This window comes from Salvelinus alpinus, chromosome 5 (assembly GCF_045679555.1).
Source record: "Salvelinus alpinus chromosome 5, SLU_Salpinus.1, whole genome shotgun sequence".
In the NCBI taxonomy this organism is placed as follows: domain Eukaryota; kingdom Metazoa; phylum Chordata; class Actinopteri; order Salmoniformes; family Salmonidae; genus Salvelinus; species Salvelinus alpinus.
In genome coordinates, this window is record NC_092090.1 from 71,673,629 (window position 1) to 71,681,608 (window position 7,980).

The 7,980-nt window shown below is 39.3% G+C and overlaps 1 long non-coding RNA gene across 1 annotated transcript; it reads left to right on the plus strand.

Annotated features, from left to right (window-relative positions):
* Positions 1 to 41: 41 nt before the first annotated feature.
* Positions 42 to 6,589, plus strand: LOC139576695 (uncharacterized). The gene is made up of 3 exons (XR_011675159.1): positions 42 to 147; positions 346 to 534; positions 773 to 6,589. It is a non-coding gene; the product is annotated as an uncharacterized lncRNA (long non-coding RNA).
* The last annotated feature ends 1,391 nt before the right edge of the window (positions 6,590 to 7,980 follow it).

Consider the following 7,980-nt stretch of genomic DNA (forward strand, 5'->3'; position numbering starts at 1 on the left):
GTTCAGCCAGACAAACACCGTTTTTTTTAGCCCTCGTTGATTGGATGTAGGCTACCGCTGCACAAATTAGGTTCTGCCTGATTAAAATGTAACCATAGTTGAATATTATGCAATGTAATAACTGTCAGGTTATGCCATTGGATTTTGGTGAGTAAATCATTCTGCATTGATTAAATTGGTCGACCTGTATATTATTGTATCATAACCTAGCCTGCAGCCTATGTTGACAGTCAGCAGTGACTAACTTGGTGATCATGTAACACAGTCCTAAATTGCAAATAGGCCTATAGATATTTCCATTTCATTTTTCCACGAGAGTCAGTGCTGAGAAAAGTCTTCTACCAGTTTTAGGGGGTGGGTAATTGACAAAACTACACACTGGCCGGAGCAACGAGAGGGGTCCAACTGCAGACATCATCTCTCAGGCCCATCATCTCCCAGACTCTCACATGCTGACAAAACCGGACAAGTGCATACGCCATCGCGCGCACGTTGATTTTGTTCACACACACCAGAAGTGATCAGGACAAGCAGGTAAAACAAAAAGACAACTCTGAACCAATTATATTAATTTGGGGACAGGTCAAAAAGCATTAAACATTTATGGCAATTTAGCTAGCTAGCTTGCTGTTGCTAGCTAATTTGTCCTGGTATATAAACATTGGGTTGTTATTTTACCTGAAATGCACAAGGTCCTCTACTCTGAACAATTAATCCACAGATAAAATGGTAAACTGAATTTGTTTCTTGTCATCTCTCCTCCTTCTTTCAGGCTTCTTTTTCTTCTTTGGACTTTATATGGCTGTTGGCAACCAACTTTACAGCATTACTACAACCGACCAGAGTGTGGACCTAAATTCATCTTTCAATCACCCACGTGGGTATATGCTCCTAAAAACCAATGAGAAGATGGCAGAGGACGGACTTGCAGCGCGTTGAGCGTCACAAATAGAACCAATTTCTATTTTAGCGCCTGGCCACGCAGATGCTCGCTGACGCGTGCTAGCAGTGTGGGTGCAATGATTGAATAGCATGTATGTGTACATTTATTTTGCAATGCTCACGCATGCGACGTGACCGGTCTGGTCAGCCTGTCAGGCCCATCATCTCCCAGACTAAATTAAACACTTTGGTAATACTTTTATTTCCCTTTTAAGCTATATTTCAATTGCATAGACAATAAAGGGGAATCCAGAATATCAAAAGTCAGTTACACACAAGCATTAAGATCCCCACAACAAAGCCTACAAGCTATAATAATACGCTAAAGTTCATTCAACCATTTTCATTCAACACCAAAAACTCGTACCACCAGTAGATGGCAATAGAGTTAAATAATTGAGGTGTCCTGGCGTTGGAGAACGGCCTGAGAGATGATGGGCCTGATAGATGATGTCTGCAGTTAGATGATTGGGAGAAACAGAAATCTTTCAAAGGGGTATTATTAACTCTTTCACGGAAGACAACTGCTGGCAAAGACATCCTTGCCACCAGAACATTTATCTCCTGATTAATTATACAGTGCCTTGTAAAGGTATTCATCCCCCTTGGGGGTTTTCCTATTTTGTTGCATTACAACCTGTAATTTAATTAGATTTTTATTTAGATTTCATGTAATGGACATACACAAATAGTCAAAATTGGTGAAGTGAAATGAAAAAAAGAACTTATTCAAAAAAATTCAAAACGGAAAAGTGGTGCGTACATATGTATTCACCCCCTTTGCTATGAAGCCTCTAAATAAGATCTGGTGCAACCAATTACCTTCAGAAGTCACATAATTAGTTCAATAAAGCCCACCTGTGTGAAATCTAAGTGTCACATGATCTGTCACATTATCTGAGTATATATACACCTGTTCTGAAAGGGCCCAGAGTCTGCAACACCACGACGAAAGGGGCACCACCAAGCAATCGGCATCATGAAGACCAAGGAGCTCGCCAAACAGATCAGGGACAAAGTTGTAGAGAAGTACAGATCAGGGTTGGGTTATAAAAAAATATCTGAAACTTTGAACATCCCACGGAGCACCATTAAATCCATTATTAAAAAATGGAAAGAATATGGCACCACAACAAACCTGCCAAGAGAGGGCTGCCCACCAAAACTCATGGACCAGGTAAGGAGGGCATTAATCAGAGAGGCAACAAAGAGGCCAAAGATAACCCTGAAGGATCTGCAAAGCTCCACAGCGGAGATTGGAGTATCTGTCCATAGGACCACTTTAAGGCGTACACTCCACAGAGCTGGGCTTTACGGAAGAGTGGCCAAAAAAAAGCCATTACTTAAAGACAAAAATAAGCAAACACGTTTGATATTTGCCAAAAGTCATGTGGGAGACTCCCCAAACATATGGAAGAAGGTACTCTGGTCAGATGAGACTAGAACTGAGCTTTTTGGCCATCAAGGAAAAGGCTTTGTCTGGCGCAAACCCAACACCTCTCATCACCCTGAGAACACTATCCCTACAGGGAAGCATGGTGGTGGCAGCATCATGCTGTGGGGATGTTTTTCATCGGCAGGGACTGGGAAACTGGTCAGAATTGAAGGAATGATGGATGGTGCCAAATACAGGGAAATTCTTGAGGGAAACCTGTTTCAGTCTTCCAGAGATTTTAGACTGGGACGGAGGTTCACCTTCCAGCAGAACAATGACCCTAAGCATACTGCTAAAGCAACACTTGAGTGGTTTAAGGGGAAACATTTAAATGTCTTGAAATGGCCTAGTCAAAGCCCAGACCTCAATCCAATTGAGAATATGTGGTATGACTTAAAGATTGCTGTACATCAGTGGAACCCATCCAACTTGAAGGAGCTGGAGCAGTTTTGTCTTGAAGAATGGGCAAAAATCCCAGGGGCTAGATGTGCCAAGCTTACAGAGACATACCCCAAGAGACTTGCAGCTGTAATTGCTGCAAAAGGTGTCTCTACAAAGTATTGACTTTGAGGGGGTGAATAGTTATGCACGCTCAACTTTTCTGTTTTTTTGTCTTATTTCTTGTTTGTTTCACAATAAAACAATATTTTGCATCTTCAAAGTGGTAGGCATGTTGTGTAAATCAAATGATACAAACCCCCCCAAAAATCTATTTTAATTCCAGGTTGTAAGGCAACAAAATAGTAAAAATGCCAAGGGGGGTAAATACTTTCGCAAGCCACTGTAGATCCGGCAGCTATTACATATCATAAAAAAAGATTCTATCCACTGGAGCTTTGAGCTCAACAGTGACAAGGCACACTTTTGTCATGAGCTGGATATTTAATTCTCTCCAACTCTCACTCAAACATATTTCACTGAACAGATATCTTGTTCCACCTGCTCATATCTCTGTATTCCTTGTATTGAATAGATCTAGTGTATGCCTATCAGCTAAGCCAATATTTTGTTAACCCACTGATAATCAGTCATTGTCGCCTTGAGTAGGTGTTTATTGCAAATTGAAATGCCATTTCTTTCCGGTTAATACAGTGGATATTTACAATATGTTTGTAGCATATACATATTAATGAACATGATATCTATGGGCTATACTGTGTGATCAGATAAACCCTCCATGTGTCGTGCTTAGCAAAAATTTGTTTGCCAGCGCAAGTCTAGATAGCACTAGCTGTATTATGCCTACAACAGTGAAGTTTCAGTCCGCTAGGTGTATCTCTACAGCATGAAAATGTATGCACTCACTACTGTAAGTCGCTCTGGATAAGAGTGTCTGCTAAATTACTATAATGTAAATGTAAGCATGGGCATCCCCATGCATGCACCTTATCAAAATATGACTAATTCAATATTGCACCATCCCATTATAGTATAGATATCTTAATATAAAGTTTCTCAAGTAAAAGTGAAAGTCAGCCAGTAAAATACTACTTGAGTAAAAGTCTAAAAGTATTTGGTTTTATATATACTTAAGTATCAAAAGTAAATGTAATTGATAAAATATACTTAAGTAGTAAAAGTAGAAGTATAAATTACTTAAAATTCCTTATATTAAGCAAAGCAGACAGCACCATTTTCTTGTTTTTAGCCAGGGGCACACTCCAACACTTAGAGATTATTTACAAAAGATGCATTTGTGTTTTCAAATCCATTTTGGAATACTGACTGCCCAAACAGCAAGTTACAAGAGACCAAATCGAATGTGTGTGTTCAGACAGCAGTCACTTGCTGATATGGCTACGCTAATTGTCATAGTAACGATAGGTGCATGCATGCACAGTGGTGTAGGCTGATTGGTGGTGGTTCTCGTGTTTCCTATCACTCAGAAGTTATGTAGCAAGCTAAAGTGACAGCAATGCCTGCAATGGACGTTTCAAAGTTGCTTTGAATGTTCAAAATCATAGTATAAGAATGCTTTTAAAGGATAAGATGACCCAACTTTCAAAACAAGTCCTTTTTGGCTAGCCACAGCAATCAACTAGCTAGGCAGCTGTTTAGCTTTCTAGCACATTCACTACTTTGTTTGTAAACGATTAACTAGTTAGCGATCGCATGTTCTTGTCAAGCTGTCAGAGTAGCTAGCAAGCAACAAGATATGCCAAATAAGTTTTAATAAACTATTGAGGGCAAATCAATTAGATTTGACCGTTCAAACACAAGTCGCATGGCCAGGAGTCAGATTTGTACCTGATTCAAACCATCTACGATGGCCCTTACCAAAAAAAATGGCTTTTGGCAAACAATTGTGGCAAATCTTTGGCCAATTTCCCGCCAACTCAAATTTTCACATGCAAATGAGTTTTGTGGAAAACTGTTGCGGCAAATTTGCAGCAACTTGTGAACTTCTGGCAAAATATTTTGGGAAACTTGTGCCGAACATGCAAGTTTTGCAAACTCTTCATGAATATGCAAGTTAGATCGGGTTTTTAGTTACTTTGTGTGTTAACATTGAAATATCTTATCTACATAAAACAAATCACATATCTTTAAATTAACTTGCTTCTCACAGAGAACTAAACATACAAAATATACTAAACAACGTGTATTCAATGTCTTAACAGAAAAATTTCTTTTTTATCTTTCACAAAGAAACAGTAGGCAGACTGCTACAATATTATGTTTGAAATCATCTGCATACTAATGAAGAAAAGAGGAAGATTGAATATTTCCCAAATAAATTGTTTGTTTAATCTTTTTTATGCAGGTACAACATTTACATGAGAAATGTGAACACTATGGGGATGTTAACCGTAGGAGTTTAAAGGGGCAACTTCAGAAATGTACACGAGCCAAGTGATAACTGAACAATGAGCTTTAAACCAATGGAAGGTTAAAAGAGAATGAACAATACGAAATGATTAAAACAACAAAATCAAACTCAATTCAGAACTATTGCCTTTTTGAGTGAACTTTGGAGATGGCGGCTCTCTAGAAGTCCTTCGTCCAAAGCTTGTTGAATGCAAGCACTGAAACAATCAGAAAACATAAAACAAAGACAACATTAAGATAGGCCTACTGAAACATTTTCTATTTTGGCATCTTAAAAATTACTCAGCAGCTAATGGGCAGGTTTGGCATTTAGCATTTACAAAGTTGCCTTGATGTTGCTATGCTTCTCGCTGAAACTTGCATTATATATTTTTTTCTTCAGAAAGGTAACAATCTGCGTTGTATAAATGCTATATAAACAAATGACGTACTGTAGCTAGTGTCGTGTCTTTGGCATCATTAAAACTGAAGACTTATCTTTATCAAATTCTCTGTAATTATTATTTACCTCACGTTAGTCTCATTCCAAACTCAGTGTAGTTAGGGGGTGAGGTGCTGACTACTAAAACCTCTGTTAACTACTTGGGATGTATCCTTGATGGAAGCTTGGGAGGTGAGAGCATGGCCAATAAGGTGCTAGGGAAGGTTAATGCAAGGACTACGTTTTTGGCTAGAAAGTCCAAGCTGCTTGACAAGGACTCCATGAAAGTGCTAGCTACTGCCCTCATTCAATGCCATTTTGACTATGCTAGTACTTCCTGGTTCGGGGGCTTCTCTAAACTTATGAAGGGGAAGCTCCAAATAGCCCAGAATAAGTTGATCAGGCTAGTATTGAAGGTGAGTCCACGTACTCACATAGGCAGGAGCTGCTTTCAGGAACTAAACTGGCTGCCTGTTGAGGCTAGGGTGTCCCAGATTAGACTAGGTTTAGTTTACAGGAGTATTTATGGTCCTGCGCCCAGATATTTAAGTGAGTAATTACTTTCCTCGTGTTAGGGATGCACACAATAACAGCACCAGATCAGGTGTTGCTGATGTGTGCTTATACAGGTTCAGGAGTAATGCTGGGAAAGGTACTTTCTTGTATACTGGAGCCTCAGAATGGAATGAGTTGCCTCTGCCTATAAAAACAATGTCCTCTCTGGACAGCTTTAAAAAATAAAGTCAAAATATGTTTGATGTCTTCTGTGCCCATATGAATAACCCCTATGATGTAACTGGAATGATGAAATGGATGTTCTTCTTTTATGTTTTTGTTTTATTATTTCACTGCCATACTGTGTTCGATCTTGTATAGCCATTTTGTCTCAAGAGGACCACAATGGAAATAAGTCCCAGACTTTATTGTGTGTTATCCTCGATGATTTTATTTATGTGCATGTATGGCTTTTAAGTTTTATGTGTGCTTGTTTTTTTTTAAATGGTCGAATTAATAAACTAAACTAAAACGTTGTAAATTGTTGGTTATCTGCACGAACCCAGTCTTCACTATGAGTCATCCATACATCAATTGTCTTAAAATCATTTATTTACTAACTAAGTAATTCACAGAAATGCATCACACAAACAAACAAAATAGATATGTTTACAAAGAAATGATTGGGGGATGTGCCCTAGTGGGCTAAACCGGTATTGCGGCTTGTTAGACAGAGTGATAATTATAACAATTGAAATGCTAATCCTTTGCACATGAACGCTCACTCATTCAGGAACAATTGCAATCAATATATATATTTAAGCTCAGTGTGTCGTCGGGATCTCTGTTGAAAGTTTGTTTCTGTTGGAGAGTCTGTCTGCCCTCTCTCTCTCTCTGTCGTGGTTAGAATGGATAGTTCAGAGTGACATTCATTCATGTTGTTATAGAATAGATGTTTCGGCGGTTGTCGGTCTTCGCGTTCAATGATACCGAATTCCTAGCTGCAGACTAGTAATTAATATCAAAGACTTGTTCTTATTCTGTCGGTATCGATAGTCTACGAGTTTAACCACGTGGGATGGTTAAAAGTTCAGCAGTCTGGTCTCAAACCTTGGCCCTCTCGTTATCGAGGTAAGCTGGTCTGCAACCTTTAGCCATCTCGTTATTGAGGTAAGCTCGGTCTGGTGATGGAAAACCCGGGGGGGGGGAGGGTTTATTCGGAAGAGCAGAAAAGGGCCTGTCCCAGGACGCAAGACCATAACTGTGCTCATGGGCGGTCCTCTGATTTAGTTAAACTCCAAAGGGAATTGGAGTTTCCTTCATTAAACAGTCCAAAATCACATTACACAATTTCACAAACAGTATCATCCTCACTCATTCATCTTATACAACAATTAGATGTAAGCCTCATATCTGAGGCTATTGTTGTCACGCCCTGACCGTAGAGAGCTTTTTATGTCTCTATGTTGGTTTGGTTAGGCTGTGATTTGGGTGGGCATTCTATGTTCATTTTCTATGTTTTGTATTTCTTTGTGTTTGGCCGGGTGTGGTTCTCAATCAGAGGCAGCTGTCTATCGTTGTCTCTGATTGAGAATCATACTTAGGCAGCTTTTTCCCACCTGTGTTTGGTGGGTAGTTATTTTCTGTTTAGTGTTTTTTGCACCTGACAGGACTGTTTCGGTTTCGTTTATTCACTTTGTTATTTTGTTCTAGTGTTCAGTTTAATTAAAAATCATGAACACTTACCACGCTGCGCTTTGGTCCGATTCCTCTTCAGACAACGACACCCGTTACAATTGTATAAACAGCGTTATGGTAATGTGGCTGTATTGTCCCATGAGTTTCATAAAATTTTACC